Source organism: Pantherophis guttatus, chromosome 1, assembly GCF_059756535.1.
Source record: "Pantherophis guttatus breed Tessera chromosome 1, ASM5975653v1, whole genome shotgun sequence".
In the NCBI taxonomy this organism is placed as follows: Eukaryota; Metazoa; Chordata; class Lepidosauria; order Squamata; family Colubridae; genus Pantherophis; species Pantherophis guttatus.
The window spans coordinates 53,822,236-53,832,784 of NC_142063.1; the positions used below are offsets into that span (position 1 = coordinate 53,822,236).

The 10,549-nt window shown below is 39.6% G+C and overlaps 1 long non-coding RNA gene across 1 annotated transcript; it reads left to right on the forward strand.

Annotated features, from left to right (window-relative positions):
- The first annotated feature begins 780 nt into the window (after positions 1-780).
- Positions 781-7,032, forward strand: LOC148116411 (uncharacterized). The gene is made up of 2 exons (XR_015728837.1): positions 781-5,448; positions 6,859-7,032. It is a non-coding gene; the product is annotated as an uncharacterized LOC148116411 (long non-coding RNA).
- The last annotated feature ends 3,517 nt before the right edge of the window (positions 7,033-10,549 follow it).

The window sequence follows — 10,549 nt, forward strand, 5'->3', positions numbered from 1 at the left end:
CAGATTTTTTCTTTTTCTTGTTTTCCTCTTCTAAAGCTAATGTGTGTTTTATGTTCCAGTGCATCTTATAGTGTGAAAAATACGGTAAATAAATAGTTCAAAGTCTGCATTTATCTTCTTACCTCTCTTTCCAGGTTAATAGATCATAACAAGTTCACCTTAGCAAATTTCTAAAAGAAACCTTGCACAAACAGTTATATTACTACTATCTAAAATGGGGTGTGTCCCCCCACCCCCACTTTGGAAGAGTTTTTGAATAATCAGGAAATTCCAGGGAGACAGATTATAAAGAGCAGGCTACAATTGTCATGGCAACCAAAGGCAGGGATCCAGAAATCAGGTAACAAAATTACAGTTGAATACAAGCAGCTTCACAAAATCTGAATTGATTGGGAGGGGTATGTGTATGGTTTTTTTTTCTTTTTTCAAAAGAAACCAAAAAGTATGCAATTATGAGGAAATGTCTCTTTTGATTCAGCTTGTTGGCCTGAAGAGGAAAGCTTTGAAAGCGAATCTTTCTTTTACCACATTGAACCTGCCTTCTCAATTATTGTAGCTAGTATTACTCTTCATATATCCATGTCTCCAATGAAAACTGTAGCAGTTTTATGCTCTTGAACACTATCATTTTGTCTTTACAGTTGATTTCAAGAACATTATTCCATGGCAAACTGTGTGTAAACTCTCAGCTTCCTCCTCTTCCTCCTCCTTTTTCTATCTTTGAAGAAGTTCCTCACAAGTAATGGACTTGAAAACGAAGATAGTTGTATGTGCTCCACAGCTACTGCCAATAAACAGATATAGTAGATAGTTACTGAATGTTCAATGCTTGCATGCATTCTCCACACAAATGTCATCCTTGGTGCTCTTTGAGCTTGGTGGGTTTTTTGTTTTGTTTTTTGCTTACATTTTATTATCAAACTAGATAACATCATCAGTGCTAAAAAGGAGTGGGGTTTGCTCTTATAGTAGTGGCTTCAGGGGTGGGTTCTACTTACCTTTACTACTGGTTTGCAACGGGAGCGCGCACGCGCTTCTGAGCATGTGCAGATCATCTATTCTGATGTCCAGGTGGGTGGGCGGAGCCTCCTGTCGCTTTTACTACCGGTTCGCAAGAACCGGACAGAATTGGGAGCAACCCAACATTGAGTGGCTTTCTCTGTCAATGTTGGTGACAGTGTTCTTGGTGGTTCCTTGATTTGGCTGTTGTTTACTGTTAGCTTGTTTCCTTGATTGAAGTTTGATTGTTGGTCTAGTGTTAATCTTGGTATTAATCTCTGCTCATGTGGTTGCCATATTCATGCAAGATTTTATTCAAGTGTATTTTGTGCTTGGAAATCAGATCCCCCCCCCCCCAAAATCAAGTTGAGTGTACAGTATTAAACAGTAATGAGGAGCTAGAGAAAATATACTTTTGCTCTTATTCACTGCAACAAGAGCACAATAAAGATTATGATTTTGGTTAATCAAAAATCGCCACTCCATCTGTTCTGAAGATACATTTGGATTTCGATTTTCAGAATTCTCTGTCATTTTAGTTTGCCTGGTTGGCCAGAAATTTGGGGAGTTTATAGTCCCAACATACCAGGAAAGAAATCAGGTAGGGAAAGGAAGGTTGAATGGGGTAATTTCATTGGGACTATTTTTAAAAGACACTAACAATGCAATTGTATCAGAGTTGAGCCCATTTGAGATCAACCTATTTTATTTCTGTTCTTAAATGATAAAAAATTATAAACAGAATAATTTTATGCCAAAATGTATGTTAAACTGTATCTCCAGCAATGTTAGAACAGGGGCAAATTCACAGGATCCAAGGAACCAAAAGCTCAGCAGGGTTTATTAAAGTCCATGAATTAATTAGAGAAGAGCATACATCTGTATATACCAGCATTTACTAATGGCAGATCTATAATTGTATTTAAACTGTTATAATCTTTTGACTTCCTATTTATGGCCTCTGTGGACATGGACTCTGATATGTGCATATACGGTAGTATTCTTATTTTATAGGATGCAAGGAGGCTGTTTGCAATTGCTGACATGGATAGGATATTTCTTAATATTGCTTTTCTTCCTGCCTGCTGCTGTTACACCCTCTTTCTTCTCACAGTGACTTGTGCAAGGCCTTGCCCAATTCAGTAACACTGAATTTGCTGCTTCAGGCAAGAAAAGGAAATTGGTACTTTTGATTTTTCTTGATTTTAAATTGTGCTCCATAGAACTCAGGCCAGGATATTCCCAAATACAAAAATTTGTAGAAATTTAATTATGTGAAAGGTGCTTTGGATTATTTGAGACTTATCCCTAGGTAAACATATACAAAATTATGCCAGCATGTTTCTTTTCCTGTTAACATATTCCTTGCCATGATTTGTGACCAGAGAATTGGGAAATCTGCTGCATTTCTGAATAGGATGTTCCAATAATATGTTGGTTCAGTACAATAATTTTTAATTATTCAGTCTATACCAATATAAAATATCCATTGGATTTTAAGATGCTGCAGGAATGATTTTTGATCTTCACAAAAGACCATAGAATACATTTTTCAAAAGCAATCACAGAAAAAAAAAAACCTAACATTTACCCATCCTTTCTTTCAGTTTGTAGAATTAGGAATGTCTCCTTTTCTTCCCAGGCAATGATTTTATTCCAGATTCCACATTTACAGTGTGTCCTAGTAGTACTGAAAAATGTTACCTAGTTTGGGTAATGAAATGTCTGCAAGAAAACAAGTAAGCTCAAGAGAGCACCAAGGACTCCTCAGTATTGAAAAAATATCCAGGCTCCTCCCAGTGAAAGCATATTCATTTAGAAATTCACACAATTAAGAATAGTAATGTAATAGTAATTCAAATAGCCTTGGTAGTACAGGGGTTTAAGGCACCCTGTTATTAAGCTTATTAAGACCAGCTGCCTGCAATTATTGCAGGGTTCGAATCTCACCAAGGCTCAAGGTTGACTCAGCCTTCCATCCTTTCTAAGGTAGGTGAAATGAGGACCCAGTTTGTGGGGGCAATAAGCTGACTTTGTATAAATATACAAAAAGGATGAAGGCTATTGCTGAGCACATTGTAAGCCGCCCTGAGTCTTCGGAGAAGGGCGGCATATAAATCAAATTTAAAAAAAAAAATAGTAATGAAGAGTGAAGTGTGGGAACCACAATGTTCTGTTGAATTATCCACACAGAATTCCTGGGAAACAAAGAAGAAAAAACATGCATATTCCAGATGGTTATAAACCAAGCATATAAAGAAAGCAGAGTGTATTTTTACATTATATATACACATCTTATACATACATACATATACATATACAAGTAGACTATTTCTAGGGCTGGGGCAGGATTGTAAAGTATGATTGAGAGCCTACTTTTACCTTTGGTCTAGAGGTAAAAGTACCAGACTAGAAAGCAAGAGATTCTGAGTTCAAGTGCTGCCTTAGCCATGAAAGCCAGCTGTAACTTTGAGTCAGTCACTCTTTCTCAGTCCAAGCCCCCCACAAGGTTGCTGTTGTGGGTGGAAAAAAGAGGAGGAAGATGTGTTGGATGTGTTTGCCATTTTCAATTATTTGTAAAAATAATGAAGGCAGGCTACAAACAAATAAGTAATTATTAGGGCTTCAAATAATGATCTCCCCAGTAATGCCTGCTTTTGTGATGTATGATAAAAACCTATTAACTCAAATATTACTGTTTACACCAAACGGACTATTCTTGCTTGCCATTACTTCAATACCAGACTGCTCTGCCAGCCCCAATGCTCCCCTGTCACTGGCCTTATCTTCCCCCTCAGGATGGAACTTGAAATAGCCTTTTTGTTCTTGAAAACAATTCTTTTTTTTTCTAGGATTAAACTAACTAATCTTGCTGGACCAACAGGATGACAGGAGAAAAAAATGCTTTGTCACCACTTAGGGGAACAAATTAAAGTGTGTTTTGGGTACGTGGGAGGTTTGATTGGCTCTCTTCCCTCTCTGACCAATTTTTGATTGAAAAGTCCTCGACTTATGATCATAGTTGAGCCCAAAACTTTGGTTGCTAAATGAGACATTTGTTGTTTTGCCCCATTTTGCAACATTTCTTGCCATAGTTGTTAAGTGAATCACTGCAGTTGTTACATTAATGGTTGTTAAGTGAATCTGGCTTCCCCATTGACTTAGTCAGAAGGTCACAAAAGGTGATCACATGATCCTGGGACATTGCAACTGTCATAAACGAGTCAGTTGCCAAGCTTCTGATTTTTGATCATGTGACCATGAGGATGCTGCAAGGGTTGTGTGAAAAAATGGTCATAAATCACTTTTTTAAAGTGCCGTTGTAACTTTGAACGGTTACTAAATCAACTGTGGTAAATTGAGGGCTGGACTGGACTGTCACAGGAGGGCAGGGCATTGGGCTGAAGAAGAGTTTCTCAACCTTAGTAACTTTTAACACTTGTGGATTTCAACTCCCAGAATTCCTCAGCCAATATGCTAGGTGGGAAATTCTGGGAGGGACAAGAACAAAAATAATGATTAAGTACCCAATTTATAATGGTAGGAGTGTCTTGTTATTTATATTACACAGCTTTCAACTACTGGGGATGCTCCAGACCTGGGATTTTAAGTGATTTACAGCCAGACTTTCAAAAGTCATTAGGATCGATTTTCCCAATGCTTGCAAGCTCTCCACGTGCTCAGAGAAGCCAGTCAGTAAAGTGAAATCAGATGCAGCAAGAAGGGGTTGTTGTGCTGGCCCGAATGAGGCGAGAGGGGAAACTCCCCTCCTTCTTCCTCCTTTGCACCAGACAAGGACAAAATAACTGAGCCAAGGCCTTCTTCCCTTCCCTTCCCTTCCCCTGCCTGCAGCCAATGCTGGCAGGGGAGATTTGCTGAAGAAATTCCTCTGGCTCTTTCCCAGTCGCTTCATTCATTCCTACCATTCAAGGGTTAACTTTATAAAGACAGATTTTTATTTTACCACCGGAGGAAGAAAGGAGGAGGGGGGGGGAATGTGTGTGTGTGTGTGTGTGTGAGAGAGAGAGAGAGAGAGAGAAGAGGAAAAAAAATCCAGCACAGCGGCGAGGCTGCAGATCACAAGGCCATTCTGATAGCCTCCGTCGCCATGGCAACAGCAGCGGCATTTATCAGTTCCTTATGAGAGCAGGCACAGCAAATCTGCATCGCACATGGCAGCCTTCCAGCCTTTCAAATGAAAAAGCCCTTTGGACGACGGCCAAGTGGGGAAGGCGCGGAGCTGTCAGGCCGACTTAATGCCGGAGCTTTGGGCGGGGGAGCCCTCGGCTTCCCAGAGTCCTTTGCTTCCGCGACGGGCAGGCTGCCAAGTCCCGAGCGGAAGCTAACGAAGAAGAGAAGCCAACGACCTCCAACTTTGCTATTCATTGCTGTACCCTGAAAATCCTCCGCGCGCACAAATGCAAACGCCACCTCAATCCTGCGCTGCTGGTAGAGATTTGCCGGGGGGGGGGGATAATTCCGGGGAAGGGTCATTTAGCAATAATTCCAATCAGTTGCTCCTCTCTGCAAAGTATATACTTTTATAATAGAGAAATCGGTATGGCGCACACGAAATACATCAGATGTAAAGGGATACGTGGCAAATTAGTGCATTAGATGCAAAGGGATATATGCCAAATTAATGTCTCTTGACGTTTAGCAATATCCTTGGCTTGTTCTCGCTGATGGTGTGTTTGTTGAATTGAAAATGGGGCGTCGGCCCCAGCTCAAAGGGCTTAAACCTATTTTATTCAGTTCAAAGTTAGAAATATGTACAGATGACAAAGGGTGAAAGCCTTGTATTTTCATGTGTTCTTGCTCTTCTCAGGATGCATGGTATGTGTGAATTGCTATTCTTTGGGGTTGCAATATAATGGTTTTGTGTAGTTTTGTGTAAGGTTGAGCTAAACTCGTGAAGCAATGATTAAAAATTCACCACCACCACAGATTCCTTTGGTTTCAGTATATTACTTTTTTCAGCTGCATTCCCTGCACCCCCACTTTGCTTGACTTGGCTGCCTGAGTTCTGTAAAATATTAGATAATACACTTAGTGACTGAACAGGATAATAATAAAATAGAAATGATCCTCAAAAAGGACATTAAATTTCTGCTTGTCTAAAAATGTCAGGATATTAGAATTAGGGGGCATCTGGGGTCATCAACATTGTACAAATATATGCCCTATACTACAGATGCAATAGTGGCAAATGTTAAAGAATTTGACAAATTGTAGATGGTGCTAAATGCAGCATCTAAAAGGCCACGGTACTATAGTTGTGCAGTACTTAAGATTCAAAGGCAGAAAAATGCATTGGAGCCCATGACAAGCACTCAAGTAGCACTTTTCTACAATCAGGGACAGTCATAGAAAGGGGATAAGGAGAGGAAAATAACACTAATTGTACTACTAATTGTAGAGAGAAGATATTCAGGAATTCAGGTACAACAAAGAATAGACCAGCTATCCAATAGGAAAGCACAAGATGCCGATGTAGTAACTGTTAACTTTCAAATTATTTTGAAGTGAAGAAGAGACAAAGAGATATTAGCTCTATGTCAACAAACAAAGAAAAATACTATAAGCATACCATTTAAAATGACTGGTGTACATACTGAGATTTAAAAAAAATCAAGAAATCGAACAGTTTACTAAATGACCCTAGTATAATTAATTACACTGATGCTTCATAAGGAGAGTTTTCTATAAGATCTTGCAAAGAATAGTAATAGAAATCCCAAGAAAACAGGCAGGTTTTGAAAAGACAAAGGAACACGGGAGCAGATATCAAATATAAGATGCATCTTGACACAGAGCAAGAGAAATTAAAGTCATTTACTTTTGTTTTATTGACTACAGCAGAAGTGTCAAACTTGGGGCCATGCCCACGCTTGGTTTAATGAAGGGTGGGAAAGTCGCAATACGTCATGTGATGCCGCCGTGACGATACAAGTTTGATATCCCTGGACTACAACAAGGCTTTTGGTTATGAAAGTTATGCCAGAATACAGACTCTATTAAAGTTGATGGATATACTACAGGCCCTGATTATTATTCTGAGGAATCTTTATAATGAACAAGTATTGTCAGAAATAAGTCCAAGAGTAGTTCAGAATCATGAAAGATGGGTGAAGAATACATAAAGTTCCTGTATCTGTTTAACTTCTTCAGCAATAATAAAATAAAAATTCTGAGATGACAACTGGAATCAAAATTGGTAGTTGAAGCGTGTTCTAGATGACTCCACTTTATTAGCAGTGGTGGGATTCAGCCGGTTCGGGAAAACCAGTAGTTAAATTGCTGGCTGGCCCCTCCCCTCCCTGCCCCTTCCAGGAGTCCCTATGCATCCCATTTTGGCTCCCAGGTAAGTGTAGGGAGACCTCCTATGTCCAAAATGGGGTGTGGGGAGGCAGCATGCCCCCCCATGGCCCGTTTTTGCTCCCAGGGGGTGCAGGAGGCTGAGTGCTGCCTGCTACACCCGTGGCCATGGCCACACCCACCCAGCCAGTCATTAGGGCAAAGAACCGGTGGTTAAATTATTTGAATTCCACCACTGCTATTAGCTATAAGTAAAAATAGTGTTAGAAGAGCCTATTATTAAAAATGGAAAGAGAAAAACTTGGTTAATGTAACTGATGAAAATAGGTAATGTCAGTCAGCATGTATAATAAACATTTAAACTGTGGAGTCAATAGTGTGAATGTGGTAGATGGTTTTGATTTTGGGGGACTTGGAAGCAAAAGAAGATTAATATGATGAGGAAATGAAGTCATTAAGCAGCTAAAAACAAATTTATGACAATGTATTTCTATGAGAAAGATCAGAATAGTTAAAACGGCTTTCTGGTGACATTTAATGAAATTTTAATTACACATTGGAATTTTAAGAATACTATGAACTGCAAGAAGAACTGACCAATTAATGTGGACCAGATAAACACTATGATCAGGTGATGAACAGAAAGCCAAAACTCACATATGTGGGCATGTAATGTGAGATAATAATGGATTAGAAAGAATGAATGTTTGGCAAGACTGAGGGAAGCAGAAAGACAATGAATAAAGTAGATAAATGGTATCTGGGAGATCCACTGGCATAATTCTTAGAAAAGCTATAGACTGCCACTAGGTTAAAATATCCTATACAGCTGGCAAGAGTTCGGACTAACTTGGTTGCAATTAACTAAATATTAAAAAGATCTATTCCAGTCTGAACTAAATTGTAGTCATTCAGTGGTTTCGCAGTTACATTTTAGCAATAGTGTGGAAATGGGTGGTTATGGCCTTTTTCTGGGATGTTTTTGACTTCGCTTTGTTTTCTGGAAATCTGCCTTTCAATGCCTAAATGTCCAACTTAGCTTAGCTCAGATAAGTTAAGGCCATGAAGTATCTACTCAGACTAAAGTCTATAAAATATTTAAAAAGGTGATGCAGTAAAGGAGAAAATTATAATTGATAGTTACTAAAATGCCTAACAGCGGTATGCAAGTAATAATTTATAAAAAATATTTCTCACATAACAAAGTATAGCATGACTTTCTAAAAGATAAATGAATGAGCATCAAGCAAAATTCTGGAAAGCTTGCTTTATAATTTGGATGCCACAATAATGTGGTGAGATGCTGCATTAAGCTGGAATTAAAACCTCCATGAAGGAATGGCCGAGGACAAAGCCCTTTACTTATTTTTAAGCATAATTGCTTTTCTAATTCAAAGCACCTCCTGCCAGGCAGTTCTCTTGTTTCTGTAAGACATCTCTTAAAAGGGGAGCTATGCAAGTGATGGAGCAAAAACATATGAGCAAGAAATATTCTTTCATGTTTTATGGTACTTTAGGATGGAAATCCCCGGATAGTATGATATACACACATAGAACCCTAGGTTTTCATTAATGAAAACAGAACCTTGCCTTTTAAAAAAATGAAGAAAAAACAAGATTTATCAAGTAGATGTCACTTATGAATGTTCCTCTGTATAGGGTATACAGTATACAGTAAAGCAGGAGGAAGTAGAAGGGAGTTTGGTACAAGACCAAAACGGCACTTTGGCTACTTGAGTGAAATGTAGAATTCTTCTGTCATAACTAGGATCAACATGCAGGACGAGCTCATATGATTAAGTGGGGAGCTAAAAACTGATCCAGGTTCAGGTCCACCATTAGCCATGAAAGCTCACTTATGGCCAATAACACTTACTGGGTTGTAGATAAGGGGAAAAAATAGGGGAGGAAGTGTTAGGAATAGTATTGTGAGCTTCTGGAAGAAACAAGGCAGACAGCCTGTTGACTTTTTTTAGGCAAGACAGGGAAGACCAGCAACCTGGAAGAAAACTGCTAGGAACTTAAGTTGGAGCAAGGTTTGCTTGTGGATTATTGTATTTGTAGCAAAGTCTGATCGGGACTTGATTTACACCCACACACACACTCCGCCTCATTCTCCTGCATTTTGCTGACATTGTGAGAATCTGCTGAACAGGCTGGTGATCGATGCCGCAGTGGGGGAGGGGCGAGAGGCTCTGGAAGGTTTTCTTCTCAATGAAGTGTTTTCCTGGGAACTTTATCCCGTTTGGCATTACTGAAAGAACAAGGACTTCTGCTGGCAACAGAAACAAATTGGCATACTTCTCTGCTTCCCCCCTCCCCCTCCCCCCGTTTGTGTTTTAATCTTTTCTGAAATGCGAACATGAGGGGAGGTAGAAGAAAAAAAGGGGTCCATTTTCTTGCAGTGTGATTCAGAAGCGCTTAGCACCAGGAGAATGCAAATCGGGGCTTGGAAGGAGTTCAGGAAAGCAACGCTTGGCATTCATTCAGAAGTGGAGCTTTGGTTGTGTCCCAGCCCCATTAATGTCAACAGTCTCTTTCCAGTCCACCCCTCAAAGAGCTGTTGTCATTACTCTCTGCTAAAGAATGCATTCCTGCACACAAATACTACAAACAGCTTTCATCTATATCTCTCTCTTCCAAACAAAGGCTCAAATCCGGCAGAAACTTGGCAAAATTAAAAGGGGTCAGTCATTTTCATTTTCCAGTACCACCTTTTAGATCAGTTTCTATACAACTAGGTTTATTGGGAACTCTCTCCTACTAAGCTGTGCCTCGGATTTGATTTAAATTAACGTTCCTTCGCTCTTTTTTTTTTTTACAACCACACCAAATCCTGAATTAAAGCACAGACACTATGCCAAGTGTCATTACATTTCAGAATACAGTATTTCAGAGATGGGAGGGAAATAAAATGGAAGTGTTGAAGGAGTCCAACTGATAAAGGGTTTGTGGCGTTTCAAGCTTTCTCTGATACTCCCTTTTATCTTCTCTGCATTATGCTTAAATTATCCTTGTTGGTAACCTACTAGCATCTACCACCTTTTTCCAAGTTAGTATACCGCAGTCAAGCTCTGTAGTCGATGTCTCTAGGCAGACATCAGCCCCCATGCTGTGCTTGCCATCTTTACAGTGGCACCTATGTTCCCAGTTGGACAGGGCAAAGCATGTACTGGGTTTTAGTGTTACAGGTTTAGTATGGCCTAAGCTTTGAGGGGGGAAAACCTTTGAA